Genomic DNA, 21,994 nt, shown 5'->3' with positions numbered 1-21,994 from the left:
ATATTGGATAAAGAATTAAGATCTTCAAATATATAAGAAACTGAAACTAATAGCAAGAAAACAAATAACCCAGTTAAAAAATGGGCAAAGGATCAGACTAAATGCTTCTTGAAAGAAGACATACAAATGGCCAACAGATATATGAAAAAAATGTGCAAAATTGATAATTACCAGGGAAGTGCAAATTAAAGTCATGATATATAACTCCATCCATGCCTGTTAGAATGGCTAATATCAAAAGTGCTGGCAAGGATGTGGAGAAAAGGGAACCCTTGCACACCATTGGTGGAAATGTAAATTAGTATAGTCATTATGGAAAGCATTGTTGTAACTCCTCAAAAAAACAGTATGATCCAACAATCTTACTACTGGGTATATAGCCAAAGGAAATGAAATCAGTGTCAAAGAGATACTTGTATTTCCATGTTCATTGCAGCATTACCATAGCCAAGAAGTAGAAGAAAACTAGGTGTCCATCAACAGATGATTGAATAAAGAATATGTGATTACATAATATGGATAAACCCAGAGGACATTGTACTAATTGAAATAAGCCAGGCACAAAAAGACAAATACAGCAGGATCTCACTTACATTTGTAATCTAAAGAAGTTGAACACGTAGAAAGAAGTAGGAAGCATCTAAAGAAGTTGAACACATAGAAAGAAGTAGGAAAAGTTGTGCTTGCTTTTACTTACATCAAAAAGCATGTTGAGGGGCTGGGGATGTGGCTCAAGCGGTAAAGCGCTCGCCTGGCATGTGCGGGGCGCTGGGTTCGATCCTCAGCACCACATAGAAATAAAATAAAGATGTTGTGTCCACGAAAACTGAAAAATACATATTAAAAATAAAAGCATGTTCAGGGTTTAGGTGGTTGCCAGGGGTTTGGTTGGGGGTAGGGAAAAGAATAGGGGAGATATTAGTCAAAGCATACAAAATTTCAGTCAGGAGGAATAAATTCAAGATACCTATTGTACCACATGATAGCTATATTGTTCTTTTAATGACACAATATAACAATATAATAACAATATATTGTTAATAACAATATATTATAATCTCTGGGTAATTTGCAAGAATACAATATATCATTAATAATAATTAACAGAGATCTTAAGTGTTCTCACATAAAAAATGTTATGTATGTGAAATAATGGGTATATTGATTTAGCCATTCTACTACCTATATATATTCTAAAATATGTTCTACACAGTAAATATATAAAATTATTATTTGTCAATTAAAAATGTTAAAAAAATAATAAAATGGTTTCCTCGGGGTTAGCTGGAGAGTGTAGAATGTGGCAGGAGCTGATTTAGCTTTTTTAAAAAAATCTTTGTATTGCTTAACTTTTTTTTTCCCAAAGGAGAGGAAAGAAAAGTTGTGCTTGCTTTTACTTACATCAAAAATCATGTTGAGGGTCTAGGGCTGTAGCTCAGTGATAAAGCACTTGCCTTGCATGTGTGAGGCAATGGGTTTGATCCTCAGCACCACATAAAAGTAAATAAAGATACTGTGTATTCACCTACAACTAAAAAAATATTTTTAAAAATGCATGTTGAGGGCTGGAGTTGTGGCTCAGTGGTAGAATGCTCTTTCATTTCCAAGAACACTGGCTCTGCTTACTTATGATTGTGTTTTACTTGTTATCTTGTTTAGCATGTGTAAGGCAGGTGTACAGCACTGGGTTCAATCCTCAGCACCACATAAAAATAAATACACAAAATAAAGGTATTGTGTCCATCTACAACTGAAAAAATATTCTCTAAAAGCATATTGAGAAGAATATTATTCAATAAAATTAGCCATAGGTAGGAGAGATCTCCAGGCAAAAGAACAAGATTTTACAAATGTAAAATACATTAGATTTTCCAAACAGAATTGATTGTTATCATTGACATTACTAATTAAACCATCCTTTAAAAAATCCTTGGTATTTCAAACACCTTTTAAAGTTGTGTGTCTGAAGCATGCTCATTGCATTTCATGTGACATACTTCATATGCTAAAGTAATAATAAAAGAAATGTTTGAAATCCAAATTGAAACCATCAGACTTTTGAAAATCATTGTCCAGTGCCCATTGGTCAGGTCTATACAATGGGGGAGAGATTTGACTGAGAACAAACATATTCATAAAATTTTACAATATTTTATTAATTCCAAGAAGCATTTTATCATACTGCATTTAAAAAAATTAGTTGTAGGTGGACTCAATACATTTATTTATTTATTTATTTTTAATGTAGTGCTGAGAATTGAACCCAGTGCCTCACACATATTAGGCAAGCACTCTACCACTGAGCCACAACCCCAGCCTTCATACTGCATTTTAAAGTTCTTTTTCATAAAAAGGAGGGACGTTTTCAGCAAAGCAAATTAATATAATAAAATAAAAATGTGTCAGCTTACTGTTGAATTGGCTGCAATGCTGAGTAAAATCTATGAGCAAGTCTCTTCTGTTATTCCTTTTGGAAGAAAAAATAATAATGCAATGTGGTAGAGTGAACACAGGTTTTGAGTCAGATTGATCTGTAATCACTATATCTCTGGCTCTTATTTGCTCTGCAGCTCACCAGAATAAAATTTTCAATTTCCTTGAAACTTATACATGAAATCAGAAGAATACCTCACTTCAGAAATTCTTGTGATGTATTATTTTACTTTTTGCAACAATCATGTAATACTTTTATAAGACCAAACCCTACCAAAATAAAGAGAAATTTAAAAAAATGTGTTAACCAAATCTCCAATGTCAAGAACAGTGTTTAGCCCCTATTAAGCACTCAAAAATATTGGCTGCAGTGGATTTTAGTGGTTGTTAAATACTCTCTGTGTGCTAGGCACTGAACAGCAGGTGTTGCCCTGTATAGTTGTATGCTCTAAAGCTATTTGAGTTAAATGGATTTTAGTATACTATGGTGCAAACTATCTGTCTTCAAACATAATTAGGTAAAATATCTTTCATTTTTTTAGTCCAACAAAGGGGCTACATCTGTTCTGCAGGTGCATTTTAAGGGATATCATTGAAGTTGTTTATTTTATACCTTTGACATACTGTCTGGTCTCAGTAGCTGCAGGTTCTGCATCCATGGATTCAACTGTGAAATAAAAACATTAGGGAAAGAACTGAAACATGTGCAGATTTTTCTTCTCATCATTGTTCTTTGAATGATACAGTATAACAATTATTATATAGCAGTTACATTGTATTGAGTATTATTCAAAGTGTACAGGAGGGTGTGCATAGATTTTATGCAAATACTATGCCATTTTATTCTAATGGATTTGAGCATATGTAGCTTTTGGTGTTCGAGGGTGGTCTTAGACTCCCAATGGAGATGACTGTGCAAGTATGTGTCTTTCACATTTTTGGTAACCATTTACAGGGTGAAGGAGGGTGTGATAAGGGCTTGTGGAGTAGGACTATTTCTTAACACACCAGATAATTCTGACATTTTTTCCCAGTTTTACCAAGAATAATTCTTTCATTTCCAAGAACACTGGCTCTGCTTACTTATGATTGTGTTTTACTTGTTATCTGAAAATAAGGTTCTTTTTTTTTTCATTTAGAAATATTCCTTCCTTTTCAAAATTTTGGGTCAAAGGGCTCGAGTTTCTACTGTAATTGCTGACTTAATCAATTGTAATAGGCATACCCTCCTCGAGTGCTGCTGACCATTCTTGTGTACTCATTTTCTAAGACATTTTCTGTCAAGGAAAAAGAAGAGCTCATAATTGGATTAGGCTTTTCACTTGTTTCCTTTGGGCATTCATCTGCATTTGGAAACATTTGCTGCCTATAGGCAAATTTAGCATCAATATTAAGAGCAGTGCATTTTCTGCCCAATGTATTGTGCATGTTAACTCCTAATAGGTAGAATCATAGAATGCTTATAATTTTGTTTCTTTTCTCTATCTCTTTCTTTCTTCTGGTGCAAGGGATTGAACCTATGGCCTGATGGAATGCTAAACACATGCTTTAACCACTGAGCTGTGCTCCCTGCTCCTCTTTTAGTTTAAAAAATTTTTTTAAATCCTCACAACAATTTTATGGACTAGGTGTGATGAAACCAAGGCTAAGTGACAATAAGTAATAAAACTTAACAGAAAGTCTCTGGCTCCAAAGCCCATGCTCTTAACTACTGTGCCTGTATCTCTCTTATCTATGGTATGCCATGTTATAAAATGCCTTCATATTAGAAGACTCAAGTAAAACTCAAGCATCCTGATCCCTGACTCTATTTGGGGGCTTCTTTCTTTTCCATGTACATTGTGTGTGATCATCTAAAATATTCTCTCACAAGTACCCCCTTTACTTTGACTACTGTTAAACTCACTCCACAATATTGCATCCCTGCCTCAATGTCACAGTTTACTTCACATTACTATTCCTATCTTCAGATTAGCTAATCAATGCTTGAAAAAAAATCCATAAACCTTGCAATGAACCTTGCAGATTGGTAGCACTGCACATTGATGACTTTAAGCCCTTGCTGGTCTCTCAGTAGTCCCATTTAGTTTGGTGGCTCATCAGGTTCCTCTTTCATGGCCTTTAACAACTATGCCATGCCATTACCACTTTTTTTGGGTGGTGGTGGTGGTGGTAATGAGGACTAAAGCTAGGGCTTCTTGTAGGCTAGGCAACTGTTCTACTACTGAACTATGTCCCTATCTCTTTTTAAAACTTTATTTTGAGACAGGGTCTCACTGAGCTGTTCAGGCTGGTCTCAAACTTGCCATCCACCTGCCTCAGTCTCCTGAGTAGCTGGGATTACAGAAGTGTGCCAATATGCCTGGCTTTACTTTTTTCTAAGTTCTCATTTCCCATACTCCTAGCAAATTATGTTTTCCCCTACTTTATCAAAATATGGAGGCCAAAAGCATTTTCATGTTCAGCTTTCCATCCCCCTTCATGGCCTCTTGCCTACATGCATCCAGTGCTGGACTTTCTTCCACAGGGTGAATAGTTCCTCTTTCTGTTTAAAACCAGCTCCTTATCCTGTGCCCTAGACTGTTTTTTTCTTTCTTTCTTTTGAAACCTGATCCATAGGTTTCCCCTTTCTCTAACTTCTGTAATATTCTGTTCTCTTGCTTCTGCTTCAAGCTCTAACTGCTTCTTTCTTTTTCATTGTCTGGGCTTTTTCTGCTCAGACAATGGTGTTTCTTAATATTTTTATTCTACACACTCTTCTTAACATCATATCATCCATCTACACTTTGAATCTCAATTATACAAATCCAGTCTACACTTCAACAAAGAGATTCAGGCCCATGGTGTAATGGTGATCCATGGTTAAGGTCCATAAATTTCTCAATACCCAATTCTGACCACTACATTGGATCTCTTGATTTCTCTCTTGATTTAGTGGTTCCACTGTCTAGCTAGTTGACCAGGCTTATAATGCATGTATGGATGCAGCTTAGTGTTGCCCTGTGGTTATTATTCAGAGTGTTAGCAATTTTTCTCCTGTTACTTCATCTGACTATGAGCACCTTAGTCTGTTGCCTTCCTACTTGGTCATTTTGTCTGACTTCTTCCTCCCTTCAAATGTATACTCTATAACTACCATATTTTTAAAAAATGAAAATCTAATCATGAGTGCCAAACATATGTTTTGTACCTCTGTAGATTCTCTCTGCTTTACCCATTTCCAGACCCTTGGATCACTGCTCGTGAAGACCCCTGAAATTCCTCTTTAGTTTGACCAGCCATACTCTTGGAGTTTCCAGCTTTGATTTCTACTTCTGTATGGAAACCTAGTGAGTCAACCCAAAGGTACACAGAAATGACCTCTCCCGGGGCAACTTGACCAGAAGGAGTTAGGAGATAAAGCCCCTCTCTGCCTTCCCTTTCATGATTTTCCCATATAGGCTGTCCAGCAACATCCCGAGTGGCCAAGCAGGTGCTCCTTTTACCTTCCAGGTGATTGGCGGGGCATCTTTATGGCTGTCACAGAGAAGTGACTATTTATATTTCCCATTCTTCCCTCACTTTCCTTTTCCTTTCCATTGCTGCACTGGGATTGTACTTCCCAATAAAACTTCAGCACCTTAATACTAGCCTTCATTTTCTAGGGAAGCTTGCTTATAGTTTGGAATTTAAGTTTGGAGGGGGCAGTGGGATTTAAAAAAGATATTCCAGTATAGATATGCATAACAGTTACATTTTAATTATTTTGCTTTTTTTTAAAAAATACTACTGTTAAGATATTATATTGGGGACTGGGGTTGTGGCTCAGTGGGGAAGCACTTGCCTAGCACGTGTGAGGCACTGGGTTCAATCCTCAACACCACATAAAAATAAATAAAAATAAAGGTATTGTATCTATCTACAACTAAAATAATTTAAAAAGATATTATATTGGTTATTAAAAATTAGTTGTGCAAGTAAGTTATATAGTCCATGACTGTACATACATGAGTTTGTTACAGACCCCTATTCCAGTTTTATTGAGCTATTATTAAACTCATACCACAATTTTCATTACTATAATTTCATAGAAATTATTTATTTTTTCTCCTTTTTCAACTCATTTTCTTCCCTACTCCTCCTTTCACTTTCCTATTTCTATTTTGCCTATACAAACTAACACAATGCCCCTATAAACATGAGGCAAACTGACATATGCTTAAATCTGTGTTTCCTTAACCATGGATAATTTTCATCTTTTCCTATTTATCACTCTTTCTTTCTTTCTTTTTTTTTTTTCTTTTGCTGCCTAGTGTCCCTACTTCAGGATTTGCAGTGTGTGGGGATGCTGGGCTTGGAAGAACTTCTGCTCATGTTTTTTCTTTGCATTTTTTTTCTTTTTGGTCATGTGGACACCACATTTCATAAAATATTCTATTTCTCTTTATTACTGGATTTTAAAAAAAATCTCTCCCATGTAGGTTTATTTCTCTTCTATTCATTCTCTTTGGGTGCCTGACTATTTTTTTCTGGAATGATGAAATTCTTCTCTGAATTAGGGAGTGGGCTGACATCAGACTCTTGTGGCATATGAATGAGTTACATGGTGTTCAATGGCCTCATATGGCTTTAGAAACAATTTGTTGCCCCAAATTCTGACTTTGTTCTGGATGTAGGTAATGAGGAAATTACAGAGTGTGGCTGGAGGAGAAATAGGCACACCTCTCCCTAGGGTTCTACCTCCCTAGGCTCTCTGGGATATTCTGCTGCCACCATCTTGACTTTCTCGGAGGCCATGTCTTTTCTGCCCAGTGTCCTTCTTCTTTGACATTTTATTGCCTCCAATACAGATAACTTTTCTATTCAACTGGCCAGATTCTATATTTAAAAAAACTCAACCAGCATTTTGACTTTTTTTTTTTCATTTTATCAATCAACTGGAAGGGATTAACCATATCAACCATGTTGGCTCATCGATTCTGATGGCAGGAGATGGGCTCTAGTGAGTGGTGTGTGTCTGTGTGTGTGTATGTATAAATAGTGGTGGTGGTAGGAAACAAGCATGGAGAGCATTTATTTATATTGTCATTTCCATAGAAACTTTAAAGGGAAAAGTGTATTTGTTGGCTCACACCCCATCTTGATTTAGAAGCTCTGATAATTTTTATAAGACAAAATAATTTATATTTAAAAAGGAATCAAGGTCAAATTAAGTCAATATAGTTTGGTTTATAATAAAATGTTAATATATTATAAAGTCACTGAATACACATTGAAAGGTTGCCATGGTAACAGTTCATGGAATGATTTCAGATATTAGATCTTGAGTGATAGCATGCCTTGTAATTTGCTTCGAGGCTTCTTCAGTCCGCTTGCTTGCTCTCTCACATCCCTTCCCACCCACCTCATCTCATGTGGAATAGGAAACTGTACTTGATGCATCTTTTTTTAATTAAAAGCAACAGAAGTCAATTTTGGCTCATTGAGGCAGAAACATATTCTTATCGATAGGATGAAAGGACAGTTCACAGAACTGAAAGAAATGTGGAGAAGTAATTCAGAGTAAGGATTCAGAGGGATCAGGAAGGCAGAACAACTCTTGAGGATGGGGGGAACAGGAATCATGGGACGGTCTCTTCAGGGCAATCATAAAGCTGAGTGAACTTTTGCCATTTTAGTTTTTTTTCCTCTGTATTCAGGTTTCCAATTCCAGGGAGTCACTGATCTGCCTGGTTGAAGAAAAAAAAAATTCTGTTTGTACACACAGATATACACACATACTCACACACACCTTTTTTTTTTTTCTTGTGGAGAGATTCTCATGGGGGTTCATAGATGCATTCAGATTATAAATCATAAAACACAGACAATAGACTTGTAATGATCATATAAGAAGTGCTGGCATTAAATGAAGACATTCATTATGCCTGAATGGCTTTATTTCTGGGCATGATTTTCTTAAAATTTGTGTTTCTCTGGGATTTTTAAAAGTTTTATCCTTTATGCTTATGTCTCCTACTATCTTGTTTTTCTTCATTTCTTTTTTATCTTCATTTATGAATTCTCATCAGTGAATATTTTCATAAGGGTGTTCTGCTTTATAATGTCCCCTTCCAGAGACCTCCACTGTGTTCCCTTCCCCAACTCTTCCTCTCTTTCTGGGCAGTGTCCAAAATGCTACATGTTTCTGGATCCTACTTTCCCTTTTCCTTCTGTCCTCTTTTCTAGTGTCCTCCTTTTTAAGACTAGCTAAATATAAAAGCAGAGATGTTATTGTATTGTTGGTTAACAGTGAGTTAATACTACTTTTGGAAGACTACATTACTGTAACCAATTCTTTAACCTTCCTGGTGTCTCCACCCTGTGTCATGTGACATTGTGGTGGTTCTTCTTATCAGAGATGGAGTATATTTCCCTGTCCTACTAATGTTAGGAATGGCTATGTGATTTGCTTTGACCAATGAGATATTAGTGGACACAATGATGACAAAAAGCTTCAAATATGCTTGTGGTTTTTGTCTTGCCCTCTTGGTCTGCATTGCCATGAGCATATCACAGATTTTCTGCAATTCCCAGAAGAATGAGTGGCATGTGGAGCAGAATTGCCCCAGTTGACTCACAGTCTGAGGCTGAGCTGTCCCAGCCAGACCTGCAGACTTAGGAACATGAGAATAAATGCTTATTGTTGGCATAATCTGTTAAGTGGTACTTTTGTGGCAATACTTAAGCAACACATTACTTATATCAATGGAATACATTTTAATTTAAACTGGGATATTTTGGAGTTTATGCCTAAATCCATTTGACCGTTTTATAGATATTCATGCAAGATAGAGACAAAATGTTGGGCAGATGGTGTTCTTTTGGGATCCCCTTAGTAGATACCCAGAGGAAGAAGCCTATTAAGTGCATTTGGTTTTGCATACTAAATTACCAATATTTTTGTTAGGAAAGGAAGTACATTTTGAAAACCTTTATTATAGTGTAGTTGCTGGGATTCTTCCCAACAAAATACATTTTCATCATAATTCGAGTATAGGTTACACTGTGACTCTAATTATAATAAACTGTGAGGGCTTTGATAGACTCTTGAAACTCTATTTAACATCATATCCAACAGATTTCCAGACAAAGTCTTCTGGGGGAAGCCATCAACCCTTTCCTGGAACTTCCCCTGTTTATGAGAGTGACTTTGAGTTCAATGCTTTTTTATATTTTTTTGACTAAAAACCTCAGTGTTTATGAGAGGCTTTTTATTTGTGGCAGCAGGCAATATGTAGAGGATTGCTCATCTGTCATCCAGGACTTCCAGAAACTTATGTTCTGAGAATCATAAACTGTGTTTTAAAATGCTTATTGTTGGGAGGCACTTTGGATTGAGCAGAGGGGAAGGAGGGGAGACAGAGGAGGGGCGGGGGAGTGTGTGTGGGGCAAGATGGTAGAATAATATGGACATTATTATCCCTATATATGGGTATGAATGCATGAATGGTGTAACCCTACATCATGTACAATCAGAGAAATGAAAAGTTGTGCTCCATTTGTGTAAAAAAAATAAAAATTATTAAAAATATCCTTATTGTTTTTATGGTTAAAAAATACTTACTTCTAAAATAGGCAAACATTACATAAATAAATAACATTGTAAGTAAAAATCATCAGTAATGCTATGTCTCAGAAATAACTACTCCCAATTTCTTCAGATTTTTTTCTAAACTTATACAAATGTGCATTTTTATTTTTACAGAAAAAGGGTTATCTGTAGCCACCTTGTAGCTTGCTTTTTTCTACATAACAATACATTGCAGACTCCTTTCCTTATTAGTCAATATTCTAGTTTTATTTCTTATTTTAAAATTTTCTTCACAGAACTATTTACAAAGTGATTCTCTTTGAGCTTAATTTTATTCTCTTTTCTAGGATTCTATCATAAAATAGCACAATTGTTTATTTGCACCTGCTTAAAACAGTAAAAATTTGGAAGAAACAATTTAAAAAGGATATTATTGGATTACCAAAATCAACTAAAAGTCCAGTTGATAAAAATTCATTTTCTTTACTCAGGGGTGGGCCTCAGTCTGAGCTAACTTTTTGCTTGAACTTTAGATACATTTTTTTTACCTTAATATAAAACCCTTAATAGAAGGAAGATATCAGAGGGAAAAGGAACTGCTAGGAGCCTGCAGTGATAACAGCAGTAAGAAATGACAGATGCCATTCTTAATTTGTAGAGGGATTCAGAATGAACCATTTCAAAGCATTTACAGGGCTGGGGATGTAGCTCAGTGATAGAGTACTTGCCCCTCATGCATATGAGGCCTAGGGTTTAATCCCTAGCACTGCAAAACCAAAAAACCAAACCAAAACAAAAACAACAAAACAAATAACAAAAAAAAAAAAACACCAAAAGAATTTACAGAAAGAGAGTAATTCAGAGACTTTTAGTATAGAAGTAAAGAACCAGAATTTCAAGAGTTCCTGAAGGTAGCCCCAGTTAAGAGAGCTGATATTCTTAGTGATGGACCTGAGGATAGAAAAAATTCATTATTGTCCACTCTACTGGAACAGGGAAATTATTATGCATTTTTGGAAAAGTTTTCTCCAAGTGTATAAAATTTAAAAAATAAAATAAAGGGCAGACTCCAGTAATATGAAGAAGATAATTGGGTGGCTTCTTTTCTCCTTACAATAAACATACTTTATTCAACAAAATTTAAGTAAGGGGAAGGGAAGCAGTATGGTCTACTTCCCAGCCTCCCTTGCAGTTACATCATGAAGACTGAGTATAACTAGGGGAATAGGAGCAGAAGTGAAGGGCGTCTCATTCAGACCTGGTCTCAGATCTTTCTCCCTGTTCGTGTGAAGTTGAAGTTCAGGGCAACCAGAAAAGCCATGCATTGAGGATGACAGGGACCCAATTTGTCTGGTTCCTATCCTCTCTCGATCTTTCAGGCAGATTGGATTTGTAGGTAAGCAAGTAATTTTCAGGAGACAATGGGGTTTATCTTTACAGCTGTAAGCATTACCTTTACTTACAGTATAAAAGTAATATGCTTGCCGCAGGAAGCTTGTCAATCTTTGGAAATAGTTCAGCTCCATTTGTTTATATTCTTTTGTGTGACGTCTTCTTACCACAAAAACATGGACCTGGTGAGGCTTTTAGCATGGAGACCTCTCCTCATCCAGTGATCTTGAAGGAAACCCAGTTTTCTAGATTTGGCCTTGCATAATCACTGGCTCTGGTCTTGAATGGGATCTCAGTGAATCTGGGTGGACTTCAATTGTACATCTCTCGACTTTCCTGGTAATGGATTTAAATCTTCCTTTATATCTTGGAGGATAGTTTTGTAGTTTTTCCCTTCAATCTGTATCTTCCATGTCTCTTGTTAAATTTATTCCAAGTGGTCATTCTTTATGTATAAAAAAGATAACCATTGCTATTGGAGCAGGTTTTATATTTTTCCAAATGGTTCTGGCTCATTGCTCCTATATAGGAAAGTTCATGATTTGGGTCATTGATTTCACAACTACTTTAATGAACATTTTGATTAGTTCTGATAGCTTAGCAATTGATTTACTGAAGTTTTAAGTAGACTATCATCTGATAATCTTGTTTACCTTCTGATAGTTATATAGTTATATTTTTTTATTGCCTTCCTTCCCACTCCCATTTGGCAAAATATCCAAAGTAATTTAAATAATAGCTATAATATTGGATATTCCTCTCTTGATCCTAAACCTATATGTACAAGGGGTTTGATTTCTGATTTTCTGTTTCTCTACTCAGGGCTTTGTGAATTTTGTTAAATGAAGGAAATTGTTCCTCAAGTTTAATGCCCTGGGATGGATAACAGAATGTGAAAATTATCTGTACCTTGGAAGTATGCTATTTTCAAATTATGTCAACTGATGTGTGCAATAAAATTATATAAATCCTTCTTTAGAAAGAAGGAAATTATAAGAAGAGAAATGCATTTTTCTCCTTTAAGAATAGAAATCAACCTACCAATAGAATGCTTATTAGCTGGATTTTGAAGGTTTAAGGAAAGTCTGCAAGCAAAGCATATTTGTTTTGATTAAATAACTGTTCTTCCACTCTTAACACACAAGAAGAAGAATTTTTTTACTACTAAAACGATCTCTTTAGTTCCTTTCTTATAGCACACAATAGAATTTTTTAAATTAACTGTTCCTAACACTTGTGAAATGGTGTTTAGATAAATTATATTATTTCAATAGTGTTCTTATGAAGAGGGATAATAAATGACTCAAATGTTCAGTAATTTCTTTTTCATTATTGTTGTGGGTTGGGGATTGAACCCAAGGACTCATAAATGCTAAGCATATACTTTACTATGGAACTATATCTCCAGCCTATGTTTGATATAAATGATTCACAGTAAACTTCTTAGACTTACCTTAAAAGTGAATTGTAATCAATGTATATTAAAACACATATCTGATTGATTCTACAATAGTGATTTGAAAAAACAGTAAAAAAATTCTTGATAATTTTGCCTTCTGAAACCTAAACATGGTATATAAGAAACAAAGTGAGATAATTATGCCATCATGGATACCCCAAATTACAATGTAACCCAAACTCATTAAGGTAGCATAAAAATGGATTTAATGTTAACTTATTTGACACATATTATGGCTGGAAATAGGCACACACATATTGCATCATTGCCTTTCTCACCTTGCTTTCCCTCTCTCCCTGAATCACTTCTCCCCTATTGAGAAGCTTGCACATGAAGGAACCCTCACCTTTTGTCTTTTCCTTTTCCTCCATTTGACCTCCCCAGCTCTAAGCTTGAAGGCAATTGAGACCACTTACAGCAGAATGTGTCAGATGTGCAGCCTGCTGAGTGAGCTGCTTTCTCCCTGCAGGGAAATGAAACACGCCTAGGATCAACCTGCCAACCCTCCTGCCCAGCCCGTCTATTTCCCCTCCCATCCTCCCAGGAGGGATCTAGGGAATCATCCTCCATCCTCTCTGAGTCACCTCCCTGTGCCAGAAGGTGACATGGAAGGATGACTCACAGTTGACAGGCCACATTCAAGGCTTTGTGAAGCCAGAAGGGTGATGAAGGGTGCTAGGTGATGGAGTTTTTTTAGCACCTGGACTTGAAGAGCTAGAAAGTTGCCTTGTATGGGTGGCTGCAGTCAAACTAGTCCACAGCTGGTGTGTGTGTGTGTGTGTGTGTGTGTGTGTGTGTGGACTGCAGAGGACAGTGGTATGACTAGCAGGTGTTCCTGGGCACAGCATTGAAGGCTGCTTGCCTGATGAGGGGAGGAAGGGCTGGTATGGGGTGAATGTTTGCATATCCTTCCACCCAATCATGTATATGTTGAAAGTCTAACCCCCAAGGTGATAATGTTTGGAGCTGGGGCCCTGGGGAGATAATTAGGTTTAGATTAGGTCAGGAGGGTGAGATCCTCATGGTAGAATTAGTGCTATTAATAGAATAGTGCTAATAATAGAACAGTGATTCCCCTCTCTCTGTGCACAGGCATCAAGGAAACCCACGTGAGCCCAGTGAGAAGGCAGTTGTCTTGGAGCCAGAAAGAGAGCTCTTACCCCAGGTAAATCTGCTGGTACCTTGACCTTAGTCTTCCAGCCTCCTGAACTATGAGAAATAAATAATCCGTTTAAGCTGCCCAGACTGGAGTACTTTGTTATAGCAGCCCAAACTAAGACAAGGCCACTCTGCGCAGTAGAACATGAAGTGAGTCTCTGCTGCCTCTATTTTTTTTTCAAACAACATGCACCTTCTAATGTATAGATTTTTGCCCCCTAATAATTTTAGTTTTTTCCACAAATTCACTAGTGTGTGTGTGTGTACACACACACACATACACACACACTTTTTGGTTTAAACATTAATGTTTGCCTGATGCATGAATTCCTTATTAAAAGACAATGGCAAAAGCATGTATTACCCCATTTGAAAAAAGCCTCAGGAAAAATACTATCTGCAGCTTTAGATGATTTTAAATTGATCTCCAATGGCTTGTCCTACTTTTATGTTCTCTTTTTTATAACTATTATTACATTTTAATGGAATTAATCTAAAACATGTTTACCTTACCCTATATAATTCAGAATCTGACCTGTGCATGTTTATTTTTTAATGCTGTTTATCTTCTCTTATGAGAATGTGGCTCATTCCCTCAACAATATTGAGAAAACATATTTATAATTATTTGAGCTTTTATGTGAATAGGATTGTAGTGGTCACTGTAGTCTTTTTATTTGGTGACATCCCATGCTCTGGTTTCCACCCACTAGCTGGAGGGAGAGCATTGTGATGAGTTTCCCTAGAAAGCTGTATGGGTGGTGAGCTCTGAGGTTTTGCACATCTGAGTATCATGCTGCTTTTCATGGGAAACAACTTGATTAGAAGAGAAGTTTTATATTACAACTTTGCACCTTAAAACACTGTTTTTGTGTTGTGACAAAGGTTAGCTTAACTTTTCTTTCTTTGTAGATAACTTTGTTTTTGCTTTCCTGATACTGTAAGGTTTAATTTCTTACCTGGAAGTTCATTATTGGCATCCTTGCATGTGTACGAGTTGATCTTTTGCCATTAATCCCACCTGGATCCTACTGAGTTCTTCTCATCTGAGGATATCTTTCTTTCATTTTTTTTTTTCAGTTCAAGCAAGCTATTTTTCTTCATTTTTAAAATTTTCTTTTCTATTTGTTCTGGTCCTTCTTTGAGCATATAAATTATACGTTAGATTGCCAGTCTCTTCCTTAGTATCTCTTATTTTCTTTCTCATAATTGTGTCTTTGTTCCTTTTCTTCTGATTAAATATCTTAGATTTGCCCAGATAGTATTAATTTAATTTTGGGGGGTGCTGATCCTACTCTGCAATCCTTCCAATTCTTGTTAAACTTTTGTCATTACATGTCTGGTATCATAACATTCCTCTGGTTCTCATCTCCTTTTGGTCTGCTTGGGTCTCAGTCAGATTCTTTCCTGATGAAAACAACTGCCTTCCTACCTTGACCCAGATGTGTCCAGCTGGGGCAAGTGTAACACCCAGGGGCATCTCCCTTCCTCCCAGGCCTTGGCTGAATGGGCCAGAGATGGATATTTGAATTAAAGAGGCTTCATCTTTCAAAAACCTGAACAGAGAAACAGGAAATTAGGTAGATTTTTTAGGCACATTGTTTCACAGAATTGATTTTTAGAGTTTATTTTTAACTGATACACAAAATCATAAAAATTATGCATGTTAAAGGGTAACCATGTAATATTTTTATACATGTATATATATTGTACAATGTTTAAATCAGATTAAATATACCTATCTCCTTAGTTATCATTATTTTGTAGTGAAAAATTTCAAAAAATCTTTTCTTAGAGCTTTTCACAAAGTATTGTTATCTGTACTCATCTGTCTATGTAGCAGCACACCTGAACTTCTTATTCCTGATTGTAACTTGGTATTATTAACCAACCTTTCCTTATCCCTACTTGCTCTCCCCAGCCTCTAGTAACCACACTATTCTACTCTCAACATTTTTTTTTAAAGAGAGAGAGAGAGAGAGAGAGAGAGAGAGAGAGAGAGAGAGAGAATTTTTAATATTTATTTTTTAGTTTTTGGCGGACACACATCTTTGTTTGTATGTGGTGCTGAAGATGGAACCCGGGCCGCATGCACGCTAGGCGAGAGCGTGCTACCGCTTGAGCCACATCCCCAGCCCCTACTCTCAACTTCTATGAGATCAACATTTTTAGATTCTGTATATGAGTGAGATCATGCAGTAATTTTTTCTCTGCCTGGCTTATTTCATTTAATGATCTCCAGCTCCAACCATGTTGTCACAAATGACAGGTTTTTTTTTTTTTTTTTTTTTTTAATGGCCAAACCGTATTCAATTGTGTGCATGTACCACCTTTTCTTTATCCATCATCCAGGAAAGGGACACTTAAGGTTGTTTCCATTTCTGAGCTATTGTAAATAGTGTTGCAATGATCATGGGAGTGCAGATGTCTCTTTGACATATTGATTTAATTTCCTTTGGATATATATATATATATATATATATATATATATATATATATATATATATATATCTCCACACACACACACACACACACACACACACTCAGTAGTGGGATTGCTGGATCATATGGTAGTTATGTTTTTAATTTTTAAAGGAATCTCCATATTGTTTTTTATAATGGTTGTGTTGACTTACATTTTCACTAACAGTGGGCAAGCATTCCCTTTTCTCTGTATCTTTGCCCACACTTGTTTTCTTTTAGTCTCTTTGATAATAGCCCTTGTTCCTGGAGGGAGGTGATATCTCATTTTAATTTTTTTAAAAAATATTTTATTTTTCTTTAGTTGTAGTTGGACATGATACCTTTGTTTTATTTATTTATTTTTATGAGGTGCTGAGGATCAAACCCAGGGCCTCGCACATGCTAGGCAAGCACTCTACCGCTGAGCCCCAGCCCCAGCCTCTCTCATTTTAGTTTTTTAAAAAATATTTTTATTAGTTATTGATGGACCTTTATTTATTTATTTGTTTTTATGTGGTGCTGAGAATCGAACCCAGGGCCTCAAACATGCTAGGCAAGCACTCTACCACTGAGCCCCAGCCCCTCATTTTAGTTTTGATTTGCATTTTTCTGATGATTAATAATGCTGGTATCTGTTGATCATTTGTATGTCTTTTCTTGAAAAATGTCTATTTAGATCTATTGATCATTTTTAATTGGATTATTGTTATTTTGCTATTGAGTTTTGGAGTTCCTTATTTACATAGAATTTATTTTTTAAGCAACTTAATGAAAGTACAAAACAGATACGTAGTAGATACTTACTCAGGTATTCAAGAACAAGTATTCTTTATACTCTGTTTATTGCCGTAATTTAACTCCTGGACCCCATCTCATTAGAGTTGGGACATTTACTTTATTTTTATTGAAGCCATATTGTTATACATATTAGTTAGATTTCCCCCAACAAACTCGTACGTGCCTGGAAATCAATTTCATTCATGATCTCCCCCCTTTTCCTCCCATCCTCCCTCTCCTCTCCCATTCTCTTTTCACTTAGGTTTTTTTTTTTTTTTTTTTGATGACCCTTTCCATTCCAGGTTGGTAAAAGGGTGTCTTTAGGACATTGTGATGTATGTTCCAGGCCTTGGTTCTTTACTGATTATCTTTGAGCACAGTCTCACTAGGTCCTGGGGCTACTATTTCTATGCCAGGCGGGCAGCACGCAGCTCTTTGGCCCAATCAGGAATGTCTCATGAATTTCTTTGCTGACTCTAGTCTCAACCAGGGAGAGCTCTGGTCTCCGCCATGTGCAGAATCGCTGGACACCCGATCCCCACCAGAGGCTTCTGGGAGTCTTTTCTTGGTCTTAGGGAATATTCTCAGACTTCCTTCCTATCCCCTCAGACAATCTTTGCGGACATTTTTGCTGTATGTCCTGCCAGACTTTGGAGCAACAATCAGAAAAGGATGTGTCACAGTAACTTCTACTTTCTGCCCTGCCTCAAACCTCCACAAGGAAGGAGGCCCAGAGCCTGCTACTGCTTGAAATAGCAAAGAGAACATTTATACTATGTAATGATCACTATTTTATTGCCTCTGGAGTTCTATGTTCTTTTACAAATACTAGACTAAAAAAAATAGGCTCAGTACATTATTTCTATGTTTCTATTTAGTCAAATTTGATCTATCCAAGATTGGCATTTATCCTCAAAACAGGTAAGGGTATTTTTCCTGGGCACTCTCACTTTCCACTTGGATGCTTTGAGGATCTTGCTCCTAACTGGATCTGGAGGTGCATCCTGGATCAGTAATGGGACAGCCTTGAGGGAATGTACTGGTTGTTGAGACTTGGGCAGTCTTGGCAGGACATAGGGCACAAGTGTCTCTGAGGACTGTGACATGAGATGCCCCGTGGTTGTGCTTCTTCCTCACGCTCCTGCCTCTCTGTCAGGAAAGAGCCTACTCTTCCCTAGAAATGCCCCCATCCCTTCCAGCCCCTCTGAGCATTGCTGTCAGTGTCTCCAGAGCAGGTGGGATGTTTAGTAGCTTTAGATTCTCCCCCACTCACTTTTCAAACTACTTTTCTCTGGGAAGTGAGTTGAATGTGGGGTTTTGCCCTCTTTCTTCATTCTGGTTACTCTTCTCGCTGTCTCCAGAAGACCTTTCTGGCTCTTGGATGGTACTTGCCCTTAGTTTTAAGCATCAGTGAGATTTGTCCAGTTTTATATTTCCTCAGTCTTTCAGACACTTTTGCTCTGATCTCCCTCTTTTTTTTTTTTTGTACCCAGGGGTACTTCACCACCGAGCTACATCCCCAGCCCTTTTTATTTATTTATTTATTTATTTTTGAGACAGGGTCTCACTAAGTTGCTGAGGCTGGCTTTGAACTTGTGATCCTCATGTCTCAGCCTCCAGAGCTGCTGGGATTACTGGCAGGTGTCACCAACCACAGCTGACTTCCTGTTTTTTTGAGTGAACATCCTCCTCTTTCCCCCTCTCCTACCAATTGACTGTTGTCTAAACATCTAAATAGGTAACACTTAAATAATTTAGATAACGTCTAAATAGATAATATGGAAATGTTTGTGAACAAAAGAGATACTGCTTTTTGGGCAAATGCCTAGGAAGATGATGCCAGTCAAGTTCATCCAAGATTTTAAGCAGCAGCATCTATGCATCCAGGGTATGGTCAATGATTGGGGACTGAGGTAAATACTTGCAATCTGTATAACCCTTCTTTTTTTTAATACCTGATATTCGTCCATTGTCAAAGGGTGATTCTCTTATCTTTAATTCTTCTGATTTGACTTGGACTTTACAGATTACTCCATATCCTCTCAGAATAGTGGAAGGAGAGATCATCAGGGATCTGGAAATGTGGTCCCAGCTAATGTTCTCACCACACCTAGAAACAATATTCTGAGAATAAATTAATGGTATTCCTACACTTATAGAATGAGGATGGCACTGATATCTATGGTAACACTTTACAACCAGTGGTTTTCCATATAGTATCTCAGTATCTCATTAAAAACCCTCATCTCAAAACCTGATTGTGCTGCTGGTGTGCAGAGTGAAATAAAACATCCTCACTGGCTCTTTTCAGGCTTTAGAGATGAGTCCATTGGCACCTGGGAGTGTGGTCAGTGAGGAGCCCTTCAAAATCACCTGTGCACCGATGGCCTCAGATGCCTTTTACATCTATGCTGTCAGGACTGGACCCTTCTCTACCGGGGGTGTGGCCTTGCCCAGCACTTCTCTAAATGCTGTCATGCTTAACTGGGCTGTGCAGTTCAAACATTCTGCTAGTGAAAGAGTAACTTGCTGACAGAAATGAGGTGGAGAAAGGTGGCAATTTAGGGGTCCCCCACTGGGCTAATTTCCTCTGAGCATTCAGAGAGCCTTGTGTGAGCAGCCAGTGTCAGGACAAGCATAGCAGATGCTGTGAACAGGGTCTGCTCTTTAATGTCCTTGGTTAAGAAAATGTTATTTTAGTAACAATAATTGTAATTAGCGATTGTAAGTGATTGTGTATTGCTTGAATTGCTTTATTAATCCTGACCATCTTAAGTAGGCACCACTGTTATACTCATTTTACAGAGGAGGCTTAAGAAGTCAGGCAACTGGATCAATGTCAAGTAGCCAAAAAGTGAGCAAAAGAACCTGGATTCACACCCAGGCTGCCTGTCTAGGAGCCTGCCCTCTTGCTCCTAGACTACTGTGGGGCACGAGAAATCCCAGCTCATTCTGTTTGAGCTGACCATCAGCATTCTCTCCTGTCTTTAACATGTACATTCAAGGCCTGGTTTTTCCATTACCTTTTATTTGCATAAGTACTCTTTGAACTTTTGTTGAAACTTTTTGTTTCCTAATTTCCAACAAAATCAGGAGACTCTGGTTGGTCAGCCTTTAAGCTCCTTTGTAGGGGCTAACATTTGTAGTCCTTTGACTCCCGACATCCACACTCTGTGGCCTCCTACACTCTGTGTGTCGGGTGTCTTTAAAATTACTGCTAGAAACATGCTGAAAACAAACTTGAGGTTTGCAAAAATAAAGACGCCTGGTTGGACCCAACAGAATGTTATCCAGGGTTATTTTTGGGTGGCGGGATATGATAGTTTTAAAACAGATTGTATTTCTTTTTTGGCTTCTCTGTTTTCTAGTTTTTCTCCTATATATATTTGCATAGTTAAAAATATTAACAGTCTAAAAAGTTGAGATCATGTATTGTGGGCTGGTAGCCCACATTCAACCCTTGACTTTGATGGGGGATGAAAGAATGAAATTCTTAGAATGTCAGTTCCCTAGAAATAAGATAAAAATATTTAAAAATTTATGGTAAAATATACATAATGAATTCTACTATTTTAACATCTTAAAGTGTACAGTTCAGTGGTGTGAAGTACATTCATGTAGTTCTGCAACCATCTCCAGAGCTCTTCTTGAAAAACTGAACATCTATACACATTAAACCACTCCCTGTTTCCTGTTTCCTCCTTCCTCCCAGCCCCTGGCTACTATCATTTTACTTTCTATCTCTATGAATTCGATTTCTCTATGTACCTCGTACAAGTGGAATCATCCGGTATTTTCTTTTTGTGACTGACTTATTTCACTTAGCCTAAGGTCCTCAAGGTTCATCCATGTTGCGGCCTGTGCCAGAATTTCCTTTCTTTTTAAGGCTAAATAATATTCACTTGCATATTTGGCCACAATTTATTTATCCATACATGTTTTTCTATTGGTTCTTTTTAGTTATACACAACAGCAGAATCCATTTTGATAAAATTATACAAGCATGGAATATGTCTATTCTAATTAGGACCCCATTCTTGTGGGTGTACATGATGGTGGGATTCACTCAGATATTTTCATATGTGTACATAGGAAAATTATGTTAGATTAATTCTATTGTCTTCCCCATTCCTACCACTCCATCCTTTCCTTCATTCCTGTTTGTCTAAGCCATTGAAATTCTCTTCTTCCCCTTCCCTCTCCCTTTATTGTGGTTTAACTTCCATGTATTGGTGAAAACATTTGACGATCATTTTTTTGGGATTGGCTTTTTCACTTAGCATGATATTCTCCAGATTCGTTGATTTATTGGCAAATGTCACAAAGTCATTCTTCTTTATGGCTGAATAATATTTTGTTGTGTATTTATACCATAATTTCTTCATCCATTCATCTATTGAAGGGCACCTAGGTTGGCTTCATAGCTTAACTATTATGAATTGTGCAGCTATAAACATTGATTTGGTTGTGTCACTGTAGTATGCTGATTTTAAATCCTTTGGATATATGCTGAGGAGTGGGATAACTGAGTCAAATGGTGGTTCCATTCCTAGTTTTTTTGAGGAATCTCCATACCATTTTCCAGAATGGTTCCACCAATTTGCAGTTCTGCCAACAATGTGTGAGTGTACTCTTTTTCCTACATCCTCACCAACATTTATTGTTACTTGTATTCTTGATAGTTGCCATTCTTATTGGAATGAGTTTTAATTTGCATTTCTTTAGTTGCTAGAGATGTTGAACATTTTTTTCATATATTT

The sequence above is a fragment of the Urocitellus parryii genome, chromosome 4, assembly GCF_045843805.1.
Source record: "Urocitellus parryii isolate mUroPar1 chromosome 4, mUroPar1.hap1, whole genome shotgun sequence".
Classification (NCBI taxonomy): Eukaryota; Metazoa; Chordata; class Mammalia; order Rodentia; family Sciuridae; genus Urocitellus; species Urocitellus parryii.
Note: the sequence above shows the minus strand (reverse complement) of the source record.